Source organism: Microcebus murinus, chromosome 10, assembly GCF_040939455.1.
Source record: "Microcebus murinus isolate Inina chromosome 10, M.murinus_Inina_mat1.0, whole genome shotgun sequence".
Classification (NCBI taxonomy): domain Eukaryota; kingdom Metazoa; phylum Chordata; class Mammalia; order Primates; family Cheirogaleidae; genus Microcebus; species Microcebus murinus.
The window spans coordinates 73423122-73430914 of NC_134113.1; the positions used below are offsets into that span (position 1 = coordinate 73423122).

General features: G+C 43.3%; 1 pseudogene; it reads left to right on the forward strand.

Annotated features, from left to right (window-relative positions):
• The first annotated feature begins 4758 nt into the window (after nucleotides 1–4758).
• On the forward strand, nucleotides 4759–7192 carry LOC105884802 (eukaryotic initiation factor 4A-I pseudogene; annotated as a pseudogene).
• Nucleotides 7193–7793: the final 601 nt, after the last annotated feature.

Genomic DNA, 7793 nt, shown 5'->3' on the forward strand with positions numbered 1-7793 from the left:
CTTTTAGCAAGTGTACAGGTCAAATGATATGTATTTTCGGCCTCATTTCTGGCCTTGTTTAGTTTCTGTCTCCACCACTGTTTTTCTTTCTCCTACAGAATACTTGAGATTATATTCCATTTTATATAGCTCCACCTGCTGCCCTAAGTCTTTTCTGGAGCTAGGCAGTGGTACATACTGGTTTGGATCCTGGCTCTGGAGTTGGAGTCACTTGCTGTGTGTGTGCCCTTAGGCAAGTTGTTTATCTTCTCTGTGCCTAAAAGCCCTCCTCTGTCAAAAGGTAATAATAGTATCTGCCTCGAAGAGTTCTAATGAGGATTAAATGACAAAATACATGTAAAGACCTCAAACTTGTGGCTAGCTCATGGTTAAATGCTTAAAATACAATTTTAAATAATTAAGATAAATGTTTCATATTCTAATTAAATATTAATAATTATTAATATATATTAATAATATATTAGTAATTAAATAATAAAAAGGAATCATTGCGATCATTCCATTATTGGAGTTTAACCTTGTGAAGAACTTACTCCAAGTAGAATTACTACTGGATCAAAGAGTATGAAGTTTCCATATCAACTGGAGTGGAAACGAGCTCCAGTTTTACTATGCCTTTATCAGTGCTAAATGCTATTTACTTTTAAAATTACTTAGCAGGTAAAAAAGGAGTTTTACCTTATTGTCATTTCAATGTACATTTTTTTTTCTTTTTTTGGAGACAGAGTCTCACTCTCTTGCCTAGACTAGAATGCTGTGGCGTCAGCCTAGCTCACAGCAACCTCAAACTCCTGGGCTCAAGCAATCCTCCTGCCTCAGCCTCCCAAGTAGCTGGGACGACAGGCATGCGCCACCATGCCCGGCTAATTTTTTCTATATATATTAGTTGGCCAATTAATTTCTTTCTATTTATAGTAGAGACAGGGTCTCGCTCTTGCTCAGGCTGGTCTCCAACTCCTGAGTGCAAGCAATCCTCCTACCTCGGCCTCCCAGAATGCTAGGATTGCAGGCGTGAGCCGCCACACCCGGCCTGTACATTTTCTTGATAACTTATGAGATTGAACTTTCTGATCCAAACCACTACATTCATTTATTTATTATGTATACTTCTCTTTCTTTCCATCTTTTGCAATTTTCTTATTGAAGTCTTTGTGTTTTCCTTTAATCTATTTAAATAAGATGATGGACTTATTTTCTCTGCCTCATCATCTTCTGAGAGCAAGTCAGGGCACAGGGGCTTGAGAGGAGAAGCAGTCACAAGTCACAGGGGAGAGTGGAAAAGAGGTGAGCAAGAGCACGTAACTGGGTCATCAGGTCAGCACATGGGGCCTGCAGAGTGAGCTGTCGCCTGACTGAGAATGGATGCATACATCATTCTAAAAGCAAAACACACTAAACGCGGTTAATAGACAGCACCATAATCAGGCTCTCTCCTCTTGTCCTTTTAAAACATGACCAATTCCAGAAAAATAGTTAATCACTAACTTTTGTCCTTTAAATTGAAATAAAATTCTTTCAATTATAAAGTAATTTTAAGATCATAATCAAATACTCCCCTGTTGCAAAGACTTTTTGCAGAAGCCATGGAACTCCAGCTGAAGCTATTGTGGGTACATAGCCAGCTTGCAGAGATCATTTTTAGTAAACCAAGTCAAATCAATCAGTATATCTACTAAAATCATTGCTTCATTCTTTCTTTCTTTCCTTTCTTTCTCTTTTTTCTGTTTCTTTCTTTCTCTCTCTCTCTTTCTCTTCTTTTTTATTTTGAGACAGAGTCTCGCTCTGTCACTGAAGCTGGAGTGCAGTGGCCCAATCATAGCTTATTGGAGCCTTGAACTCCTGGGCTCAAGTGATCCTCCTGCCTCAGCCTCCCAAGTAACTGGGACACAGGTACACCACCATGCTTGGCTAATTTTTTACACATTTTTTTGCAGAGATGGAGGTCTCACTATGTAGCCCAGGCTGGTCTTGAACTGTTGGCCTCGAGCAAACCTCCCACCTCTTCTTTTCAAAATGCTGGGGGGAAGTTAGATGGTTTGGCACTGTGTTGCACACCCTGCTTGACTTCTTAGCTTTTCTTTTTTTGAAATTTTAGGATTTTTCTGTTTTGTTTTGTTTTTAATTTTAATAGGTGCAAAGCACATGCCATAATAGGTCTCTAATTTCTTCTCTAATTTCTCCTAATAAAGTCTCTGGGTATACCAGCCTATTTTCATGAGGATGCTGAGACACCAAAAGATGTGATGGCCAGCCCATGGTCACATGCTGGACAGAGCTACACAAACCTCATACACACTTATTTACTGTGCAACTAGAGTCTTTGGGTGATTGAGGAGAACCCAGTTACAAGCTCCTGGTGTTCAATTTGGTAAACACACTTGAAGATTTAGTTCATTTTCCTTTTCTTCAACCTAAAAAAAAAAAAAAATAGGCCAGGCACAGTGGCTCACTCCTGTAATCCCAGAACTCTGGGAAGCCAAGGCAGGAGGATTTCTTAAGCCCAGGAGTTTGAGGTTGCAGTGAGCTATGAACTATAATGATCCCACTATACTCTACCCAGGGAGACACAGCAAGACTCCGTCTCCAAAAAAAAAAAGAGAATGGGCTGGTCATGTCGATGCCCACCAATCACAGCCCAAAGAGAAAAGCGTTAGTGGCTCTTTTGAACAATGTCCCCAGAATGAGTGCGTCAACAGGAGCCAAGCCATGCGCTGGTGAGCTCACTGAAGACAAAGTGGGTCACACCCTGAGGGAGGATAGCCTGGGCCATAACTGACATGCCAGTTACATCAGCCTTTTCCCACTACACTGGGAGCCCCGGGAAGCTTTTCTGGACTGTTTTTGACAATTATTCTGGCTTAAGCTTTGTCTGCTCTCAGTCAGACCAAGAGCACAGCAGAGACCCCAATAAAAGGACTAAAACCCCAAACTGTCTCCAAAATAGACCCCCGACGTATACAACAACAAATTAGTGATAGCATGTTAAAGCATAAGCAATGAGGAATGAACCAAGTGAAAGAAACATCGTCAGTGATTTTTTTTTTCCATGTCTCTAAACATCACTCCCGACGCAGTTAGTACAACTGAAAATTGGAATGGACAATTGAAGCAACTGCTACATAAAACATGAGATGGCAAGGGCCCGGGGGGACAGAAGGCCCAGACTGTGGGAGGACGCGATGAAGCTGAATGGGTAGTGCCCCAAGGGAGGAGGACAGCGGGCTGACGGGTGTGGATGGGGTGAGGATGGAGGACAGCTCCTATCACATCAGACCCGGCTAATTTTTCACTTTTTCAAATTTTTTCAATTTTTCACCAGAAATGCTATCACTCATCCCAAGACAAAAATAAAGAAGTCTTGGCCCTTTTTGATTGTTTGCAAGAATGTGACAGGTAGAATTCTGAATTGAGATAAGTGAGTGAGGCTGGCTCCATCTCACAGGTGGTTAAGGCAGGACTGATGCTTTCATTACCCAGCTTTTTTTTTTTTTTTTTTTTTTTTTTTTTGAGACAGGGTCTCACTCTCTTGCCCAGGCTAGAGTGAGTGCCGTGACATCATCGTAGCTCACAGCAACCTCAAACTCCTGGGCTCAAGCAATCCTGCTGCCTCAGCCTCTGAGAAGCTGGGACTACAGGCATGTGCCACCATGCCTGGCTAATTTTTTCTACATATATTAGTTGGCCAATTAATTTCTTTCTATTTATATTACAGACGGGGGTCTCGCTCTTGCTTAGGCTGGTTTCGAACTCCTGACCTCGAGCGATCCACCCGCCTCGGCCTCCCAGAGTGCTAGGATTACAGGTGTGAGTCACTGCGCCCAGCCTCATTACCCATCTTGCTTCACGGAGAATATTCTCCATGACGACTCACATGGTCCATCCTTCAATGGTGGCTGAGAATGCACAGAGGTAGAGAAGCACTCAAAGCCACTTCCTTCTGTAAGGCCATTGGTGTGGGTTAAGAGGGACACCTCATGCAGAACAAGGGTCTCAAACCAGAAAGGTCTCTGTGTCAAGCTACACTTGCCCCAAATAGAATGCTCTCTCAGCATTCCTCCCAAAGATATACAGCCGGAGACAATGGAAGCTGAGTGAGGGCTCCAGTACGAATCCACCCAACCAAGTCTACAGCTGTGTACTTCATAATATTGGGCTCATACCACAGTTGGCTCTTCTGGATGGAGACTGAAAATTGAACATTGTAGATGCAAACAATCCCTAATGGAACATATTTGAGACCAAAGAGAATTATTCCTCTATGTCTTCATTGAACTCACCCATGCATGGGCTTGGGTTTCTACAGATTCATTCATTTTTAAAGATACAGGTTACCACTTTCAAAGCCTGTGCAAAATGCTGTGATTTTTTGAAACAGACAGGACACAGAGTAATTTGGGTTAGGGGAGCCCATGAAATAATAGTTATCCTCATGATAATAGCCAACCAAGCCTACAGTGGGAAATTGAACTATGGCCACCAGTTGGCCTGAAGAAAAATTACAAAAGGTATAGGGTGGGGAGAGGGGAAAGTAGCTAAAACCTGAATCATTCAACTAACAACATATAATAAGGAACATGTTCAAACATTGAAAAGGAAAGCAAAAAGATTAGTAAAAATACTGGGAGCCTTGGCTCACACCTGTAATACCTACCAGCTACTCAGGAGGCTGAGCTGGGAGGACTGCTTGAGGCCAGGAGTTTGAGACCATTCTGGGCAACATAGTGAGATCTCATCTCTTAAAAAAAGAAAATAATAGCTAGTTTCTAAGGATCATGTCTGCGAATCAGGATTCCCGATCCAGAGACAATGGCCCTGATGGGATGGAGCCCAAAGGTGTCATCGAGAGTAACTGGAATGATATTGTTGACAGCTTTGATGACATGAACCTCTCGGAGTCCCTCCTCCGTGGTATCTATTCCTATGGTTTTGAGAAGCCCTCTGCCATCCAGCAGTGAGCCATTTTTCCTTGTATCGGGGGTTATGATGTGATCGCTCAAGCCCAATCTGGGATTGGGAAAATGGCCACATTTGCTATGCCAGTTCTGCAGTAGTTGAGTTGCATCTAAAGGCCACCCAGGCCTTGGTCCTAGCACCCACTTGAGAATTGGCTCAGCAGATACAGCAGGTGGTCAGGGCATTAGGAGACTACATGGGTGCCTCCTGTCATGCCTGTATTGGGGGCACCAACATGTGTGCTGAGGTGCAGAAACTATAGATGAAAGCACCTCATATCATTGTGGGCACCCCTGGCCGAGGGTTTGACATGCTCAACTGGAGATACTTGTCTCCCAAATACATCAAAATGTTTGTACTGGATGAAGCTGATGAAATGTTAAGCCATGGATTCAAAGACCAGATCTATGACATATTCCAAAAGCTCAACAGCAATACCCAGGTGGTTTTGCTGTCAGTTACACTGCTTTCTGATGTGCTTGAGGTGACCAAGAATTTCATGAGGGACACCATCCAGATTCTTGTCAAGAAGGAAGAGTTGAGGCCGGGCGAGGTGGCTCACGCCTATAATCCTAGCACTCTGGGAAGCCGAGGTGGGCGGATCGCTCGAGGTCAGGAGTTCGAAACCAGCCTGAGCAAAAGGAAGACCCGTCTCTACTAAAAATAGAAAGAAATAATTGGCCAACTAAAAACATATAGAAACAGTCCAGGCACGGTGGCTCACGCCTGTAATCCTAGCACTCTGGGAGGCCGAGGCAGCGGATTGCTCCAGGTCAGGTGTTTGAAACCAGCCTGAGCAAGAACGAGACCCGGTCTCTACTATAAATAGAAAGAAATTAATTGGCCAACTAAGATATATATAGAAAAAATTAGCCAGGCATGGTGGCGCATGCCTGTAGTCCCAGCTACTCGGGAGGCTGAGGCAGCAGGATTGCTTGAGCCCAGGAGATTGAGGTTGCTGTGAGCTAGGCTGATGCCACAGCACTCACTCTAGCCTGGGCAACAAAATGAGATTCTGTCTCAAAAAAAAAAAAAAAAAAATAGTGTCTCTCTTTCCACCTGGGTTCTAGACCAATTGGGAAATAATATAAAGGAATAAGGGCGATAGAGATCCAAATATTTTATTATTCAATACTAATAAAGGATAGCTTAGAAGAGGAAGCTTTGTGTGAAAAACCAAATGATGGTGTTAACTCCCCATCCTCCAGTCTAGACCTATGAACAGCTCACCTGAGGGCAGGCTTGGGAGCAGACACATACACCCAGTGGCTGCCTTAATCTGGCTAGGAAGACACAAAAGCAAAAATAGACCAAAATCATCATGCTAGGGACCTTTGACAATTCAGCTTCTCCCAATCAAGAAATGAGGCCCAGTGGCTGTCATCAACAGTCAGGCCACACACCCAATCCACATAGAGAATAGTAAGGGATGAAGCAAGTCTTGAAATACCTAATATTAAGAAAAAAATGTGGCTGGGCACAATGGTTCACGTCTGTAATCCCAGCACTCTGGGAGGCCGAGGCGGGAGGATCATTCAAGGTCAGGAGTTCGAAACCAGCCTGAGCAAGAGCGAGACCTCATCTCTACTAAAAATAGAAAGAAATTAATTGGCCAACTAAAAATACATAGAAAAAAAAATTAGCCGGGCATGGTGGTGCATGCCTGCAGTCCCAGCTACTCGGGAGGCTGAGGCAGGAGGATTGCTTGAGCCCAGGAGTTGGAGGTTGCTGTAAGCTAGGTCGATGCCATGGCACTCACTCTAGCCCAGGCAACACAGTGAGACTCTGTCCCAAAAAGAAAAGAAAAATAAAAAAATGTATCAATGAATACCTCACGTGGTGTCCTTTTATATCCTTAGACCACAGTCAGGCAAAAGGCAAGAATTATTAATAGCTGCTCTCCAGGGCGCTCCCTTGCCCATCTCAGCCCATCCTTTGCCAGCTACATCTGTTGGGTAGGGGACGAAGGATGTCCAGCATGTGCTGCCTGTGACCTCCCCAGAGTCCCACGCCATGGCCTCAGCTACCCGAGACCAGCCCCATGGGAAGCATTGCCACCTCCAGGGCACTGTTCGGGAGCAGATCAATGTTCTGCACCAGCTTGGGCAGGAATTCTCACTCTCTGCTCCTTCCAAACTTGAAGAGCCCCTTCTTTCTGCTCTTAGCTCTTCGCTTATGCAAACACAAAGAGGAAGGTGAAACTAAAGTCATCCTTGCTTTACAGCTGATGGAAATGTGAACCTCGTCTTAATTGTCAAATCCTAGATTTGGAAGCAGGTCTGAGTCAGTTTAGCAAAAATTCTAAACTTTGCCAAAACTCAATATTCACCTCTAGAGATTAAGTATTTTTTTAAAAAAAACACACACCAAAAAAATCATACAGTTCATGCTTTAGATAAACATAAAAGGAAATCATATTTTAAATGAATTTCCTTCTCAGAAAAGGAAGCAGATTTATAGTGTTCTTTTATACAACGTTGGTTCATTGGACTATGACATAAATATGGCTCAGCTGTTGTCTATTTTAGCAAAATAGACTCAAGGTTCGTGGAATGAACTGAGTCATCACTGCGGCTTCTGTCCAGAACAAAAACAAAAGTTGGAATACACAGTAGTCATGGAAGTATTTTAAGTGCTAGAACTTTGATGAATACCTACCTTTTATGTAGAAAAAAAAGAGAAACATTTAAAAATACAGTCAATTGCTTAGTGTTTGCAGTATATCTTTAAGGGTATAAAATATTTGGCCAAAAATATGTAGGGACTGGGCCAGGTGTGGTGGCTGACACTTATAATCCTAGAAGTCTGGGAGGTCAAGGAGGGGGGATCGCTTAAGGCTA